Here is an 18,967-nt window from a genome sequence, read left to right as displayed (position 1 = left end):
AAAATCTGTACCTTTTACATCTGGTAATAGTATGAGAACTTTTTAAATTTCCCATTAGAACTTGAATGGGAAAGCATTTGTTTTCTTTACAGACGTTTTTAATCTCCAGTTAGAACTAGAACCAAAAAAAGTTTATTTTATTAAGAGGAGAAGAGAAGAAGTTACGTTTTATTTAGCTTGAGTTGACTCCTTTCTGTCAAAATCTGTACCTAGAAGAAAATAGTTTTAACTAAGGTCAATTCTTTTCTAACAAAATTTGTATTTTCTTAATCTGATAATACCGATCTGACAATGTCTTTACCGCTTGAGCTTAGAAGTCGAATCAAAAGAAGTTTGCTTTGTCCGTTTCTTCTTCATCTCGTATTGCTTTGAGAATGTTTTTCATCTTCCGTTAGAATAGTAATCGAAATAGTGAAATAATAGTGGTTTTGAATTCAGTTTATTCCCATCTGGCAAAATTTCTAGCTTCTTCATCTAATAATAGTATGACAATGTTTTCAATCTCCAATTAGACTTTAAACCGAAGAGAAGAATAGAAGAAGATATTTTTAAGTTGAGTTGACTGGCCTTTTAACAAAATGCATATCTTTTGCATCCCGTAAAACTTTAACAAGGTTTTTAATCTCCAGTTAAAATTTAAATCGAAAAAGATTCATTTTCTTAACAGAAAACAGACGAAGATAACTTTATGTTGAGCTGGCTCTTTTCTCTAAGACTCTGCATCTTCTTAACCTTATAATAGCTTGAAAAAATTTTATTATTATTATTATTATTAATTTCGCCAGACAAATAAATTCTAAGACTAAACTCTTAAAAGCACTAGTATTTAAGGCTAACGGGTTTTATTAAAAACTTTACCGCACTTGAGATTCGAACCCACGACCATTGACTTCTTAGTCGAGATTCCTCGAAAAAATTTTAAATTTAAAGTTTAGATTAAATTGATTTCCTTCCTTCTCGTCCAATCTGTTAAATTTATATTATATAATAGGTTGCGAAATGTATTCAATTGGTTTTTAGAAGCGAAAACTCTTCTCAATGACTTTGAAGTAATTGAACTCGAACTTTTCATTTATATCTTTAGTAGGGTGCATACAATTCGTGTATAATATTATTATTAATTTCTAAATATCGGGCAAAATCATAATTAATGTCAAGTGTTCACAATGGGCGAGGCTTTTCCTTTCAATTGATCTTTTCATTACGATGTCCACTGAATCGCACGCTGCTTACGAAAGCGGAAAAAATCATTTTGAAGGCAAAAGTAATTTTCTTATGCTTGACTTGAAAACACTTTCCAGTGTAGTGAAGCGAATCTATAACTATTACGAAGTCTATTTTGAAGAGCAACAGGAGTTTGTTTTATATCATACACCACTTAGGGTACAAGGGTATCTTAAGTTTGCAGGCATGCAAGCAACACTCAGAATTACTCGAGATATGATGAGCACTGTCTGTTCGGCAAGCCCGTCTGTCTGGCTGTTTTGTTTTCCGTACAGTCCGCACACTGTCGTGCAAACGCTGTTGTGAACGGTTCCGATCGCGCCCACTTCCCATATAATAACCTTATTTTGAGAAGCCGTTATGTGAGTAACGGCAGGGTATCTAACTGTAGGGTCCTTAATGCTGAACCGTGGCTCACTATAGTGTTACTTTACTTTTTTTCATATATATTTTTAAGCTTACAATAAAATTTTTCAAATAAGAAAATTGGAAGTATTTGTGTTATTAAATTCTTAGATTGCTGCTGCGCACTGGTAAATTGTTAAACACCAGAGTTTTGACCGCACGTTCCAAACGGAGTTAATAATTGACTTTAAATTTGAATTGCTAAAGTATCTAACGGAACACTTAAATCTGCGAAAGTATACCAATTACGTAAACTTTAGAAGTTTGTAGAATGACTCTGCAAGTAAGACCTTGATGGTGTTAACCGGGCTTAAGCACGGGCTTAAGACGTATGCTATTACTACTATTGTTATTACAGTGTGAGCAGTTGGTTCGGCGGCAACCTAGAGAATCTATCTTGCTCACTCATGCTGCTAGTCTTCCAAATTTTAGGATTCTTATGAATCCCACCACCACTATATTCTTTGACTCAGATCATCATATTGTATCAGTGATCGTCAGGCACTAGGTTTCTAAATCTGCTGCTGATGGCCTCGTTTTCACATAGGATGTGTTGGTATGTTTCGCTCGTTCCTTACGAGGATCTACATGAATTCGTTTCGGAGATACCTGTGGTTTTCCCAGATGGTACCTGCAGAGAACTATCACCTGCATAGAAGGCGATGATCAATCGTACGTCAATGTTTCTCAGTTCCAGTAGCTTATGTAACATAACGGAAGATTCTATAAATCCTTTCGATTGCCAATGTTGTGCACTTTGTTTCCAGTAACAAGACGATTTTTTTTGTAAGGCCTCTGTTAATTTTACACTTTACCAAATGGAATAAAGTTTCTCCTGAAAATATTCTGAAACTTGAAAATAACAAATGATTATCTTTTCTTTTTATTTTTTTTCAAGCTCTAGTTGGGAAAAAAAAACAAGCTGTTTTTTTTTTCAAAATTTCGAAAAACAATTTTAATTAAGGCCGATTCGAGTGTACCGAATAAAAAAGAAGAAAAGTTTATCAAGGCTATTAGAGTTTTAAAAGTATAATTATAGATAGATAGATACCTTAGAATAATTTGTAATCAAGTTATTAGAGAAAATTTGTACCTGAGCTGTTTCGAAAGTGCAATAAAAATGCATATTGCCTATGAGTTTTAAGTGGGATAATAATTTCCCCTGTCTTCTAATGGCGGGCATGTTACCCGTTGATTGCATTGGTTAGAAAATCGAATGTTATATGCCAAACTAGGACAAACTTTGTAAACAAATTTTATTTCGAAAACCACAATACCATAAAATTCTGAACATATTACATATTTGCTCTACAGTCGTCTAGTTACATATAGACCACATGCATATATATCTACATAAACCACATAACTATAAATGCATATATGAATATATACATAATATATATTATACATACATATATATACATATATATATATATATTTGCGGAAAATAAACTAATATAACTGGACTTGACCAAAATATTGCTGAGTGTATATCTAACCGGCTGACTATACATAATTGTTTGCAAAAGTGTGCATACATTTAATGGATATTCGTAAAATAAATATTTACTTATGTAATATGTTATATGAAGCATTGAATGTAAGCTAGAATACGTCAAGTATGCACAGAATAAGTTATTAAATTTAATGAAGACCGTTTGTTTTTTTTTTTTTTTTGTTGCCTTTCACGAAAAATTTCGAAAATCGTTGCATTTATTAGATTTTAGTCAAAAGGCTTGCAGCATGCAAAAGGAAGGTTGAGACGTCCGTTAAAGTAAGTAATAGGCTTGTCGGACAGTTCTGTCTGTTTCGATTTAAAAAAAAGTTTGAACAAGTTTGCGCATTTGACACTATATTTATCTCTCTCTCTCTCTCTCTCTCTCTCTCTCTTTATACCGCTGAATGTACACATACTGGACCAAGCAAAAGAACTAAAACGAAGATTATTCATCCTAGTATTACGTGAGACGCAATCGTGCACGCATGCGTACTGCGGAAGTTCATTCACATTACTGCATTTTATATGACTTCCAGCAAGGAAAAAATGCTCCAACAGAGTGTAGAATGTTATTGAAAGTGTTTGGTGGTGAAGGTACAGCTTCTGGTAGAAAATGCGAAAGGTGGTTCGAAAAACTTTAAATATGTAGATAATTTCTGGTAAGGTATACTTTATGCGAATATCTTTAATCGGCGACGATACTGTCAAGCTCGTGTTAAATCCTTTTTTGACAACTTCGGAGATTACGGAAAGGTTAGATTCATCTCAACAGACCATTTCGGATCATACTCGGAAATAAGGATTGTAACAACGGGCAGGATTTTCTCGGTGGACCACCATCAAATCTTGGATCGATCTAAATATGTTCTGCCCCTCGGTTTTCCAGTATGTCCAACATTCGACTGCCTGGGAAAATTGAGATATCGGCTTCAAATTCCCCAAAAACATTGGAAAATTTTTTTTTGCACATTGGTATTGAAAATGGACCAAATCGGTTAAAAGTTCCATCTATGGTGTAACATAAACTGAGAATGTCTGCGCTTTGAAAAGCAAAACAAGTAAGAAAATTATATTCGCCGATAACAGAGTCTTTTATTCCCATCACCGCTTAATACTGATGAAAAGTATGTGGCCTTTGTGTGTTCTCTTCAGCAGCTTCTTTTTGGGCGCTACATGTGTTTTGGTCAAAGAATGAAATTCTACAATTCTATAACAATCAGTAGGCGTGGCCGAGTTTTTCCATTTTTCTACAAGTGTTACAAAGCCGCCCATAGAATATAGCTACCAATTGTTATTGTTGCATCTTATGTGGTTTATAAGAAGGGAGCAAAAAAACACCTTTTTTTACTTTTGAAAATGGAAACGGTCTCAGGGTATGCCGTACTATGGTCGTGAACTGCAAGCGATTTGGCTCAATTTCAGCACCAAACCGCTTGCAAACACATCCGATCTTTGTCCCAACTTTGAACCCGTTTAGGGCATTTTTGCAAACAGGGGTCTGCTTATCACAGACATTTACACAAACAGACAGATCGACAGACGGATGGATACGCTTAAATTGATTTAGAATTTAGAAACTATCATAAAGACGGACAGAATTTTCTGGTAGCAGTAATATATTCTTGATGATCCTGAATTGATTTGAGCATGTTGGGCCACTCGGTCTGGGTGCTTGTTTAATTTCCAAGGCAAATATTCTTTTGGCCTTAAAAATGAAGAGATCGCTTTAAACGCGGCTTAAACATTGCAAGCTCCTGCTTACAGTGTAGAATAAACCGAGAGAATCTACTTTCTTCAAGACAAAAAAAAAATATTGTGCGTTTTGCTTATACCTCACAAAGTGACAGTAAATGAATCCACAGATCCACATGAATATTTTATGGGCGCACTTTCGACGAACTGAAGATAACGAGTCAAAAAGATTCGATCAAAGCCGTATATAATTTTTTTAAATATTCTACACTATTTAATGGCCAGGGTTCTGTTTGAGGTTAAGAGCAATTTAAAATTTTATACTAATTCGGAAAAGTACTTCAACCGTTGAATGTTTTAATTAAACTCATTATGAGCGAGACACATGAACTCCATTTGTATGGAGAGTTTTCAAAACTACGATATGTTAGCATACAAATGATAAATGAAAATGTCACAGTCAACAATTGAAATTTGAGTTGAGTAGAATAATATCAAAGGCTTGAGGAAGAAACCACAAAACAGCAAATTATATACGTAGAGAGAGAGAGAGAGACAGAGAGATGGTAAGCAGAAATATCCCATTGTTAAATGAACTAAGCAGAAACCTATTATCATTAACTGAAAATTGTATACAATTGTCCTCTAACTGAAGGTTAGATTAGTTAACAACCGATATAAAACACGGCTTTTAATATGTGTTCCGTTGAATGTTTGTTCGATTACTCTTTGCTTTTATTACACCCAGCGCCGAAGAAGTAAGCTTCGGAGCAGCATAAAATGTATATGAATATATTCTTTACCTTGAAACTCTCAAACGATTTAAGCATCCGTCCGTCTGTCTGTCTCTATCTCTAATTGTCTGTGTAATGTCGTTGACAAACATTATTCTTGTCGCATAGAATGGAGATACATGCTCCAGGCAAACGATATAAATTTCCATTTTTATGATATAAACGTAGAAAAAAGCAGCCACGCCCAACCAACGTTATAGAGTATGAATATTTAGTTTATTCCTTTTTTTTGAAACTTTTTTAGAATAACTCTAATGGGTAAAAAAAGAAGTTGGTCCGCAGCCGATTACAATTTTCTTATTGCTTTTCATTTTATCGTTAACATGCTTTGGAACTGACGGTCTACTACCACGACTGAACACTTGTTGACGCTACTTGATAAGTACATTGTTTTATTATTACATGCATATATATATATATTTCTTTTTTTTTTATAAATAGCGTTTTATTTTATGGCTCGATAAAAGCATCGTAAATAATAATTTGCTCTTCCGATTGTTTTGGATGGGATGATGAGAGCGATGAGAGTGATGATAACAATTAATTATCTGATTGTAATACGCTATTTCTATGTATTATATAATTATTATGATACTCTTGTAATAAGTTTATGCAGATGTGTGCTACATAGCACACACATGTGTACCAGAACGACTTGAGATAGAGACTCATCTCTTATTATGCCGTACATCTGTCGACCCGTTAGTCTCGTTTTCTTGTGTTCAAGTTGCAAGTAGAAAATTTTCTAAAATTTGATAACTTGGCGGATGAATGCTATTGAAAATTTTTCGGAGGCTCGTACAAGGCTTGACTTGGAACAGTCGTTATATGAATAACTGCATGGTAATGCAGTTCAGATCAGTGGTGTTGTCGCGTTTTCACTTGTTTACTTATTTGTCTATTTCGTACCAAATTTCAGCTATAATAAAATTTTAGACCTTAAGACTTGGTTTCGGTATAACACGGCAGAGTTTGCCTTGCCTTATTGCATATCATATCTAAGTTTCATTTATAGTATTCTATATTATGTTTTAGTTTAAATAAGAAAACCAAAAAAAAAACATCATATAACGCAATTTCGCTACAGCACGGTACGAATTAACCGAGGAACGCCTGTATTCTTCGTAACTGAATCTTTATTACCATTGGCGTTATCATAGCAGCGTTATCGTAAGCCCTGAAAAAGAGAATGAATTTTTACTTGATTTTTAAAAGTCCGCTGAGAATGTTTAAAAAATTAGAAAAGTGAAAATTAGCTAAAATATTAAGCGATAAAGTACAACCAATGGTAGACTAAGCCTAAAAATATAAACAAAGGGAGGGGAAGAAGAAATGTTTTAACATAAGAAAAAGGTGATGGCAACCTTAAGTGCTACCTCAAGTATTGCAAAGCAAAGCTTCGAAAATGTGTCATATGATCATACGATTTCGATCCCTACCCGCTAGCCGCTAAGAGGATCCATGTCGCTTTGCGAGTAAATTGAGTTCAATGCTATACCAAAACGAAGATTTGTAAGATTTTTTTCACTTCCAGCTGTTGCGGAAAAGTCGGTATTAGTCAAGTGATTTGCATCTGCCCTTCAGAGGTGTGACAGTAGACTTCAAAGATCCGAGTGGTAATGATTCTGCTAAAACTATTTATCCAGTTGTATCTAACCGTCATGTCCACGTACTTAAATACGTAGCGAGAGGTTAAGAGAAGCGATATTCAGCTCAGGGAAAGTCTCCACTGCTACCTTCACTTACTTTATTAGCTTACAATTATATATTATTGATATATAATTAAAAAAAGACTTTCTAGCCTAGCAACTAGTTGGCTAGCAACAGTGTTCTAAGGTTGTGACAACCCACTAGTCGTAAGAGCTTGTGACTGCCCCCTTTGGAATTTTCCAAAAGCATTTTGTTATCAAATAAAATTATCAAGTTACAAAGGCTACGAAAGAAATACTAGTGATCGCCTGGAATCGTGATCGCCTGGAAACGTCTCCGTAAGAATGGTCAAAGCAAATGACTGTAAGTCTTAAGTTTAGGTTAGGAAAGGATCGAAATTATTTGTTGAATGTTTGTTACAAAGTTTGTAAATGTATCCTACAGCGATCATCCGCTTGCTGTCTATTCTACATTCTTTGAAAAACGTCATCGTATCGTAAAGATTGATTGGTCAGGCAGGCTTCCAATAGATGGAAAATGAATAATAAAGAAAATTCAATCAGAGTTCAATGCACTTTACAACTAACTGCTCTAAAATTGAATGCGAATATCTAGCAGGCTATCTAGAAGCACGAAGCAAAAGTAGTTCCATTTAATTAACTGGCAGATCAATAATATAAAAAAAAAAATAAAAAAACATATTTCACTGTTGTGTCGTGAGGGCAAACGTTTATTTATTCTTTACGATTACAGCAGAGAGCATTGTTATCTACCTATCAGGTCTTTTTCTACATAAAAGCTTCTCGTAATGAAAATGTAAAAATATTTATTTGAAAGTATGCGTGTGTGCGTGTAATTTTAGGTTCATATATCTTATCAATCATAAATTATTAAAGCAAATTTCCCTGGCTGGCTTTTGCGCTTATTTTAATTTGATTCAGTTCTTCTGGGCATGATACAGTGGATTGGATGATTCTTTAAAAAATTATTCGCACAAAGTTTCAGTTTCGTATTTAAATGCACAAGGCAGCGAGAATTTTACGGAAAAGTCATTAATGGACAAGATGATGCACATGCTTAATGTCAGAGTCAATTTAATTCATTTCAATTTTCGTGCCTCACAGACATGGTTACAGGCGACGTCTTATATTTCAATACCTATGAACGATTTTCTTCTCGAATATATGCACGTTAGGAATGGAATTGAATTAATTTCGAGAATCTTTTCATACTTTCATGTATAACTTTTCGAGCTCGGGGAGATGTTTCCGAAAAACTCTTATCCAGATACTCGTCAAGACTATCCTTACACTTGCTCTAAAATTAGTTCCGATCGGCCGACTAATACGATGCCTAAAGTTCCTTACCTATTGCGTGATAACTCTGCAGACAAATTATAGGCATTTTTTAACCTTTGACTCTTAGCAAGCTCGTTGACGATCACTTTAAAATCAGTGAGGACTTCCAAGAACACTCTTCTTTTTTTTCTTTTTTTTTTTTTGAGAATAAGAATGTAAGACTGTTATAGACATCGTGTGCATCTAACTGCACACTCAATGGATGTCTATAGTTGACATCATTTACGTCAACAAGTTAACCGGTTAAGGAACGTTGATGCAAAATTGTAGCTTCCTATTTTAATTCTTGCGACCGAGGCGTTGCCACAAAGAACATTAAACGAAAAGCTCTCTTTAGGTTCGCGTTATTTGCGATACTCTAGCTATCTCAATCAATATGTTTTTACATAAATACTCAAAATGCTTCTCTCTCTCCGTTTAGTGCAATGGAATACACGGGGAACTGTGGGTAGCATTAATACCGGATTCACCGCCGGTTTAAATGTCAATGGAACGATCAATTATTTCTGGTTTGATTTCAAACTGACGGCAATCGTTGCAAGTCATCTCAGGCCATATAATTATATGTTTTCTATGTGTTGTAACAATTTCGGGTTTCTCCATGGGGGGAGCTTCTTTTCTGACTTTACGAAATTGCTTTATCAATGGCATTGGTTTTCCTTTGAAGTCACTAGAGAAGCGACGGCCAGTATTGCTATGCATCAATGCAACTTGTTGATTGGTGAACTACTATCTACTAACTAATCCGAGTTGGCACCACGGTAGGTGTACTTCTTGAAGGGATGCTTCTTCTTAACAATTTCTTCGTTCTCGATAACGCAACTGCGACAAAAACTTCTATATTATATCGAGTCTAAGAAACGAGCAATTCCCTACTTTTTCGCATTCAGTGCGTGTGGAGTGAAAAAACACTTTATCAGCATTACTTATACGTAATGCATGCTTTCTTTCCTTTTATTAGTAAATCTCGTGTATATGTTAACTAAAAATTTTAAGTATTTTTTGTCTCAAGAGAAAAAGTTTTTTCTCTTTTTTTTTTTTTGTTTCTTTCTTATTACTTTTTATGTTTGTTTCAATTTGAATTTTATTAGTCGCTCAGTCACCTTATTTGCACAAACCTTGTTGTCTATAACGTCGATCGAAAATCTCATTCATATGCGAGTACATACGTGACTGAACGAATAGACGTCACACTGTTGTCACAATAATCAGCATAAATTGGTTTTTGTGTAAAAAAAATTTGAATCTATGCTAATATTCATGGAAACACATGCGTCGAATATACTTGAATATGGAAATTAAGAAAGAAAGAAAGAAAGAAAGAAAGAAGACTCTTGACTCTTTCTCTCTGAACTTCCTTGCAAAAATCAAAGCAACTTTTGAATATAAAAGTAAATATATTATCTTTTATCTTCTTCATATGTGTATATGAATGTATGAATGAATGAATGTTTTTTATTTTTTTCATAAATATTCTTCTATAATTATATTTAGTTTGCTTTTTGCGTTTCTGTCATATTTTTGTTGTTGTTTTTTTTTTTTAATATACAATAATTGGTCTGATAATGTTTCTACGGTTAATACTCACATTACTTATTTACTTATTTACTTACACGCTTACATTATATTATTATATATATATATATATATATACGCCTTACTTTCTATTCAGATTAAAATGCTAATGTATTCTGAAAAGAAACATTTCTTTTCTGTTTAACAACATACAAGATTGAAGATTGATATCAAAAGCAAAGATGAGAATAATAGGTTATCCTTGTTATGCATGTAAAAGTATTTGACGATAAGAATACACTAAAGCGGTCATGCCCTTTTCAATAAGTGGAAACATGAGCGATCCCCAATCTGGTATGGAGGAACTGGTTAACCAAGTTTGGCAGATTGTTTCTGAACTCCTTAATACTCATTACATTAAAGCCAGCATAAACAACAGAAATCAATTTCAAAAACAAGTAAACGCACTCTTGTGGGCCACGACCCAGCATCAAACCCTCTACAATACCATACAATTATTTATGTAACGACTTTTCCAAATAAAGTTATGGTCACCACCTCCCTATCTCTTGCCTCACTTCTTTCTGGAAAGCAGTTTGTGTTACACGAATACGGACATTACCCGAGTGATTGGTCATATTTAAAGAAAAAAAAGCCATAACATGAGAACTGGTCACAAAAGTGATCCGACCCGAATCATTTTCAATAGCTTTCGTGTTTGAGGCAAAACACGTCAGTGTCCCATGTTTCATCGAAAGGTCTCAAAAATTTTAGCCTGTAGATCGAACACAACCAAACCAGAAAGACAGACGGACAGACAAGCTTACAGAAAGTGATTCTGAATTGATCGGTACAATTAAAGCTGAGTCCATCTCAAGTCGTTCTAGGTGTTGCACAAACTTAATACACCGTTGTACCGCGGTATAGGGTACAACGAATGTGCTGTGGTTATGAAGGCTAACAATCAGATTTATGGCTTACTGCAAGTGTAATTGACCGAAACTATTTTCAGAAGTAGGTAACAATTACTTCTTGCATAGATCTTAGACTCTGGCGATAGTTCACTTCTTGTTTTCCGCATTTCATATACACCTACTACCGAGCGCATGAAAGTCATTAGATAAAATTTGGTACACTGAAGTGTTTTTGTCCAACGGCGAACGCTATTGAAATTGATTTTTATCGACCACTCCATATATAAGGCCCTAGTTTGCTTTGTAATCACCCCTCGTGATATAACAGTCTCTAGGGAAACTAAACCTTGATCAGGTAAAAAGGTCTAACTTTCAATACTTCTTGATGAAAATCTGAATTAATCTTACCGTATATGGATCACGTGGATCGATTTTTTGTATCTCAAATCATATAAGGGTTTCAATGGAAAATAAGGCTTTTTATGTAAAAAAAGGGTCTAATGTTTAATATGTTATATCGAAAATTTGTCGTTACTAAATCTATCGCAGGGAATTTGGACCAAGCAGATCAATTTTTTAAATTGTGCTCTATATATGTGCCCTCATGAAAGCAAACCCTTCTGTGGCGACAAAGCTCTAACTTGTGGTTTGTTATCAGGGAAGGAATTGGAAAATAATAAAATCTTTGACGAGTAAGTCAAAATTAAGTTTGTTAAATTGAGATCACGTCGACGTTTTAATATCCTTCAAGCTGAGGGCTTTCATGAAAAAATCATGCATTTTCATGAAAATAAAGTATAACTTTTAGTGTATTAGGAATTAAGCGAAGCGATATAGGGTATGTAATGATCAGCCTTGCCCGACAGTAGCATTCTTACTTGTTGAAAATTCAATAAATTGAACGCTCCATTTTTTGTGTTTTACCGCTCCAAAGGTTTTGCCTGTTTATTGCCGATAGAAACTCCATGCCGCTTAAGAGATCTTTTATTGGCTTTCCGCATAGAGATCTATTATCGGTTTTCACGACCTACTTGTTTGTTTTTCTTCGCGAAGTTATTGAGGCATTTATTAATGCATCCAAAAAATTTTACAAAGATAGCATGACTTAATTCCGAAATGACCGAATATATGAGGGTGGTGAGGTTCAAAAAATGTCTTATAAAAGTAACTTCTTTACAAATTTCAAGATATAAGCAGTAATGTAATTCAGAAAATTTCTTGTACTTTTCTGTAGCCATTTGAAAGTTGTGTAAATGTATTATATTCGGTTTATAAAATGTTGACAAAAAACTTTTCATTCATGTAGAAGAATATTCCGAAAAGTTACTCGCAAGCTCTAAGTAAAAGGGAAAGAAGAAAATTATCGCATGCATATGTGTATGTATACATCTGTCATCCATTTACGGGGGAGAGTTGCTTAAAATCACAGTTTTTGCACAGACATAAGTGCGTCATGTCGTTTACATTTTGAAAATTTGATTTTTGCATAGCTCCATGTGTTTCTTTTTTGTGTTTTTTTTTTTTTTTTTTTTCATTTGTGCGTTCAATGTGCATTAAGAGACATTAAATTACGAACGAATATAAACTGAAAATGTAAACACAGAAACACAGAAAAGTAGCCTCGTATTAGCAAAAACAAAAGAGAGAAAAAAAAAAATTAAAAAAAATAAAAAAATGCAACAACAACAATTATATGTAGTATGCGTATGTATATATGTGTCTATATTTTATACTATATTATATATCTTACTTTAGTGCACTTGTTAAAATGTTTTTATTCTATAAGCACATATATACAGACAGATGTACAAACGCACACTCACATACTGGCAATGTTTGTTTAAGTGCATTTTTATAAAGATGTTAACACAAAGAGAAAAAAAAAAAAAGAAGAAAATACGATACATTTATTTTTTTTAAACAAAGCGTAAAAATTAATTAAATAAATTGTTTTACTTGAAAACAGAATAATTATAAAATACATACGTTTCACCCATAGATTGAAGTGAAATGCACTGCACAAATATATTCTACTTTAATCTACTGCATGTGAAGAATCAACAGTTACGTGTGTAACATGGAAAAAGGTACACAAGTAATAACACTATAGTATATAACATACCTTAATCCATGGTACAATCATTCATATAATTATTTTTCAAAATCAGGCATTACATGTTAGAGGATTGAAAAGGTAGTCCGCTACAAATAGTTTTCATTAGCTCGCATCGTTAATGCAATGGGCAACGGTGTACACAAAACTTGTATCAAAATATCTTAAAAATTGCGTCCCATAGGCTGACAAGACCAGAAAACAAGACAGACAGACAAGCTTAGATCGAATCAGAGAGTGATTTTCAATTGGTTGACTGGTATGCTCTTGTCCCAAAAAGCATTTCAAGCAAATGCTAATATCACCTTATAAAGTTTTTACATAACCTATCAAATAATTCCCTAGATAAGGTTTAATCGTGGGAAGAGTGATTTAGCTTAAAAGGCAAATTCGAGAAGCCTAGTTCGATTTTTGAGAATGAAATTCACCAGCATATCGACTTAAGAGAATTTGTAGCGCTTAAATATGTCTAATAAATGCCTCTGCTATGGTCCTGAAGACTAGAGCAGAACGTAGACTAAAAAAGAACGATTTTCAGATTAAAAAAAAAAAAACTCAAAATGTTATTCAAATTCTATTGCAGTTAAAACTGTCACCCTATTGTTCTCGAACCTTTGATTTCCGAATTGGTGGGTAACGCTTTCGCTTCTTAATCGATTCACTTCAAATTTATCCTATAACAGTCGTAGAGAGTCGAATTTTTTTGATCGCTTTCATTTATCCGATTTTATAGCCGGTTATTCATAAACATTTGCGAAAACTAAAAAAATATGTTAATAAGATCTAGGGTCTTCACTTAGATGTTGACAAAAATTTCAAGAATTTTTGAATTTTTTTCTTGTAGATAGAAAACTAAGGAAAGGATTATAGTGGGACGCAGCTCCGCATTTAACTCTCCTGCACGCCACCCCAACCTTATTCTGGCTTTATTTGGCAAATAATCGAAAAATCCTTGGCCCGAAACACGTGACTATATAGCACGTTTTACCAAAATAATTCAAAAATTGCAAACACAAGCAAACAAGACGGACAGACGGTCGCAAAAGTTTAAATCGATTCAGAGAAATATTCCAAAGATGCTGGTGGGATTATCTCAAGTCCTTTTTTTCGTTAAATACATCGGCACAAAATCCACAGATAGTGTAGGGTATAACTACGAACTCTAACAAGAATTGCGCGGCAAAAATAAACTTGGATTACGTTGCCATTTTGTGTAGGACTTTATGTTATTAGCTTAACTAAATTCGACAATTCGACCAATAATGTTAACGAATTCGTTGAGCCAAAAGTAGACCTCAACGATGAGAATGATTCAAGGCCTGCGCGTTGCAAATATTTTCCTTCGCATTCGTATCTTTCTAAGTAATACTTATGATGATTAGCAAAGTGTGTAATAAAAGCACAAAATTGTTGTGACCATTATCTGCAGCAGGTTAATCTTTATCTTTCCTCAATATTATTTATTCTTATCGAAGACTTGATAATGCGTTGCACCAAACTTCTTTTTTTGTTTTTTTAACAGAAGACTTTATGAAATGAAATTCATTGCATTTGTGACCTCTCTATAACCTTCTTATGATTCTAATGTGACCCTACTGCCTTCTCCTATTTAACGCTTTAAGATTCGCGATCTTCCAACGGCTAGTGTAGATGAAGAGGCGAATCTTCTCAAGCCATTAATAGTCAACCGGTTCTATGTTAAAGTTCATATTTATGGTTTCCAATTTCTTACCTAATAATGTTGTTGGTATACATAATTTGTAAACACATTTTATATAAAAAATGTTATAAACGCGTCATGTTTGACATTTGTGCAGGAATTCACTAAAAGATTATCGTAAACTTTCTATTTTTTTTACTATACGATTCGTCTTCCTAATAGGATTTTCTATTCGTTAAGTATCGATTTAATATCGTAAGTTATCCCACAGCTATTAATGGAATAGTTTTTCAAAATAAGGCGATGCATGAGAAGTGGTCGAAAAAGTGGTCCGATTGGATCAATCACACACGACAGTGTTTCGAAAATTTCATAAAAATATCTCAGAAATGACGGCCAGGCGATTGAACACAAGGCGGATAAGGTTAGATCTATTCAGAATCATCTTCTGTATTGGTATAAAGTAAGCCGATCTCAGGTTTTTCTTAATTTATTTGAAAAATCGCTCCATGTTCACTAAAAAATATTATTTTTTGAAATATATTCCTGAAATCTGGTGAGATAGGTAAGGGATTTTCGATAAGATTGCCTAAACACACACACAAAAAACAATAATTCCACAGATCCCTGGGCATTTCTCTAGCTATACATAGATTAATCAATTGTCCTTATAGTTTCACATATGCGTCAGCTAAGCCGTTCATCGCAGAGAGCTTGAATTAAAAATGCGTGGCAGGAATGGCTTTTTTGTTGTCATTTTAAAATATCTTTTCAAAAACAATTCGTTGCTTATTACTTAAATATATGTTCAATAGCTTTCGTCAAGAAATTTTGATTCCATCTCTAAGCTACAACGTTTGGCTCATATAGTTGCTTGAAAAATAGATTTGTCGGTTCGCTTAAAACTTCACTCTTCCTGTAATCATTATACCCCACGTCACTTGTGGTCCAAGAATTAAATTTTAGATTTTGAGCGGAAGAAAGATTTGGCGTAGAGTCAACTTATTATTATTGTACTCAACGAGTCAGAATCACTTTCCGAAACGATTCCAGCTTCGTCGATCCGTGTGTTTAAAGAAATTTGGTACACGGATGTGTTTTGCTTCAAGGACGAGCACTAATGAAAATGGTTCGGATCAGATTACTTTTTAACCGCTTCTCGTCGTCATATGAATAATTGTACCAAGCAAAGTCGCGTAGGGCTTGTGGATAGATCGGTCGCAGAGCATGGGGAACAGAAAAAAAATGCGACGAAATCGTAACGTGATTCCAGCGCTTAAGTTAAGTTAAAAGATTAGTCAAGTATGATAGGAACGAGCCCGATTTGCTGACATATTGGGCAAGGTAATCGAAATGCTTTTGTTCTTCGAACTGGTAGCGCAGCTTATACATGAAAAATTTGGCCCCACAAAATCCATTTCACTTTCATGAATAGGAGTAAAGTGTCTGCTCTATTGTGGCAATTTACCGAGCGAGGATGGAGATCTACCTGCCTTTAGCGATGCTTAAGTGATCACAGAAAAAAGTTTCTTAACTTCAGTGTGAAATTAATTGCATTCCTTTCCCTTGTCGATAATACTCTAACAGATATTTTAGAGTGAAATAGAAAGTCTCGTATATCGTAGAAGTGATTTATCTGAAAATCTGCTATATTTAATAGTTTTTTGTGTTAGAGAACAAGGCAGCACGAAGCAACTGACTATAAATTTTATATTCGACATTGCCTTTTACTCCCTCTTTGCCTTGATATTTCTCTTAAAACAATATTAGCGAATAAATTTAAATCTTGAAAAAGTTTCCTTTAAACCCTTTACCATTTCAACAGATTTTAGATATGAGAGCTCATTTTTCATGCTTTCATGAGGCAAAGAAACTTTGTATCTTATGGCTTTTTGTAAAGGAAAAAAAAGAAAAGAAAAAAACTTGCCAGACATACGGTTGCTGTTCGCTACAATTTTATATAAAAATAAAACATCAAGTTATCGTAGTGTCGAATAAATGTCTACGTCTTGTTGGTAATATAAGCAATCTGGAAAAAATTAGTTAACGTTCGCAACGTAGATAATCAGAGTTTTTTTATTTATTTTTTTATTTATTTATTTATTTATTTTTTTTTGATTACAATTCCAATGAAATAATTTGCAATTTGATAACGTGTTAAATAGTCGTATAATAAAAATGAGACAAAAATATTGCTTTAATTATCTAATTAAAAGTATGTGATATTGTTATGAAATACTTTTTAAAGGCACAAATAGATTACGAGTCTATTTGTATACTCGTAAGTATATGTCTTTCAGTAAGTGTAAGTACATTAATGGCTTAAATTTGGAGTCCTCGGGTCGTACCTACTACTACACGTGCAAACTGTGGTTGAAAAAGCTAGGCCAGCTCTCTTCGTTTCATGAAGAAGTGGGGGTTAAAGATTTTCTCAATGATCTCCAATTAGCCCTATAACGCGTCAGTTGGTGGAATCTGCTCAGAAATAATTTCTCTTATTTGTCGGGTGTGGGGTTGATCAGAAAGCGCACGACACATTTCCTTCTTATGAGACCAATCTATTTTTACCCGGCCTCTAGACGTAAGATCTCTGATCCTTGCTGTGAGTTGCATAGTTTAACTTATTAAGTTGATTCATTGCAATCCTACTAAACCAGTTAGTATTATTGTCAAACAAGCCTTTCTGTGCAAAAATAAATTTCCTTGTAATCTTCTTTATGGATTCGGTTGGGAAGGGGCACATAACGCTTCCTCCTTATGAGAACCGGGTCCTTTTAACCAACTTGCACTCTCTAAAGAAATGCAGGTTGACTTGTTTATGATTAAACTTAGTAGCGGTAAGGCGAACTATCCATTTCTGTTGAACGAGTTTGACTGTGTGAGTGGCACTTCTTTCTCTCCGCCGTTCGCGATGTACGGCTAATGGTTAACTTTATTCTTCTATCGAAGTCCTTTGTAATTACTGTAATACGAATTGTTAGCTATCTTCCGTATGTTACTTATTATTATTATTTTCTTAGACTAATGAAATTAATTCTTAGGTTAAAAATAAAAAAAAATACAACTCTGGCAACATAGGCTGTCGGCTCTATTTTAGAAAAGAAAATTACCTATACAGCCCAGTAGTAATATATTAAATTAATATTAGTTTCTTAAGCTGATTTCGGGATTTCCACAAGATTAGGTAAAGCAATCGCTTTATTGGGAGAATTTTTCCACAATTTCAGATTGAAGAAAAAAATTTCTAACGGATTCACTAACGTATGGCAACTGTAAGGCCAAGTCAAATTCTCACAAAATTTTAATGATGATCTTGTCAATGTTTGTTGGATATAATGGAGAAACTAGGTGAGGGCTGACAGAGGAGTACTGCTGATGACAGCGTTATTGATATGCTTTCATAATTTTCTCTTTCATTTTTCTTCCAATGTATCTTTCAAGATCCAACCTATCCATGATATCTTCCACAATCACAGGTGTAGAAGAATCTGACTTCGCCGTTATTGACAGTTACCGAGCGGTAGCGTAGCTTCTATTATACCCCACACCACTTGTGGTATAGGGTATATTAAGTTAGTGCGGACTTATGTAATACGCAGAAGGGCTTAATATAGACCCATCTTTTGTTACGCCGATCAATTCAGAATCGTAATCTGAATTAATATATATCTGTCTGATGTCTGTCCATGTAGTTTACTTCAGTTTTAATATGTGGTGATGAAAATTAACACAGGATAGTAATTTTATATAAAAAAAAACTTGACAAAATTTGGACCACCTATGCCTATTTTTGGATTTTGGCCTATGTAAGGATTAAACTTGCACTGCATTGGATTGCGTTTTCGGTCCGCGTCTCCTTAAACACGCACTGCAAGATATAATTTTTGTGTTCTATAATAAAAATACGAAATGTGTTGGACAATGTGGCGTAGGGTATTTACGGCTCGGCCTTGCCCGACTATAATGTTTTTACTTGTTTTTCTTTATTATCTATTTGCCACTATAGGCGTAGGCTTAAACTATTTTGAGGCGTAGCTGAACTTAACCACAATCTTCTATGTGTTTTTTTTACTATGAGTCATCTTGGTATGTAGCCGCGATATTAGTTAAATACTTAAATAAATGACTATAAATATAAAAGACG

General features: G+C 34.1%; 1 protein-coding gene across 1 annotated transcript in view; it reads left to right on the top strand.

The window, feature by feature from the left end:
• The window catches only part of LOC119636971 (cAMP-dependent protein kinase type II regulatory subunit), a 78,877-nt gene that overhangs the window by 889 nt on the left and 59,021 nt on the right, over positions 1-18,967 (top strand). The window lies entirely within an intron of this gene.

This window comes from Glossina fuscipes, unplaced genomic scaffold, assembly GCF_014805625.2.
Source record: "Glossina fuscipes isolate IAEA_lab_2018 unplaced genomic scaffold, Yale_Gfus_2 42, whole genome shotgun sequence".
Classification (NCBI taxonomy): domain Eukaryota; kingdom Metazoa; phylum Arthropoda; class Insecta; order Diptera; family Glossinidae; genus Glossina; species Glossina fuscipes.
The sequence above is the reverse complement of the archived record's forward strand: the minus strand, read 5'-3'. Positions and strand labels throughout refer to the sequence as shown.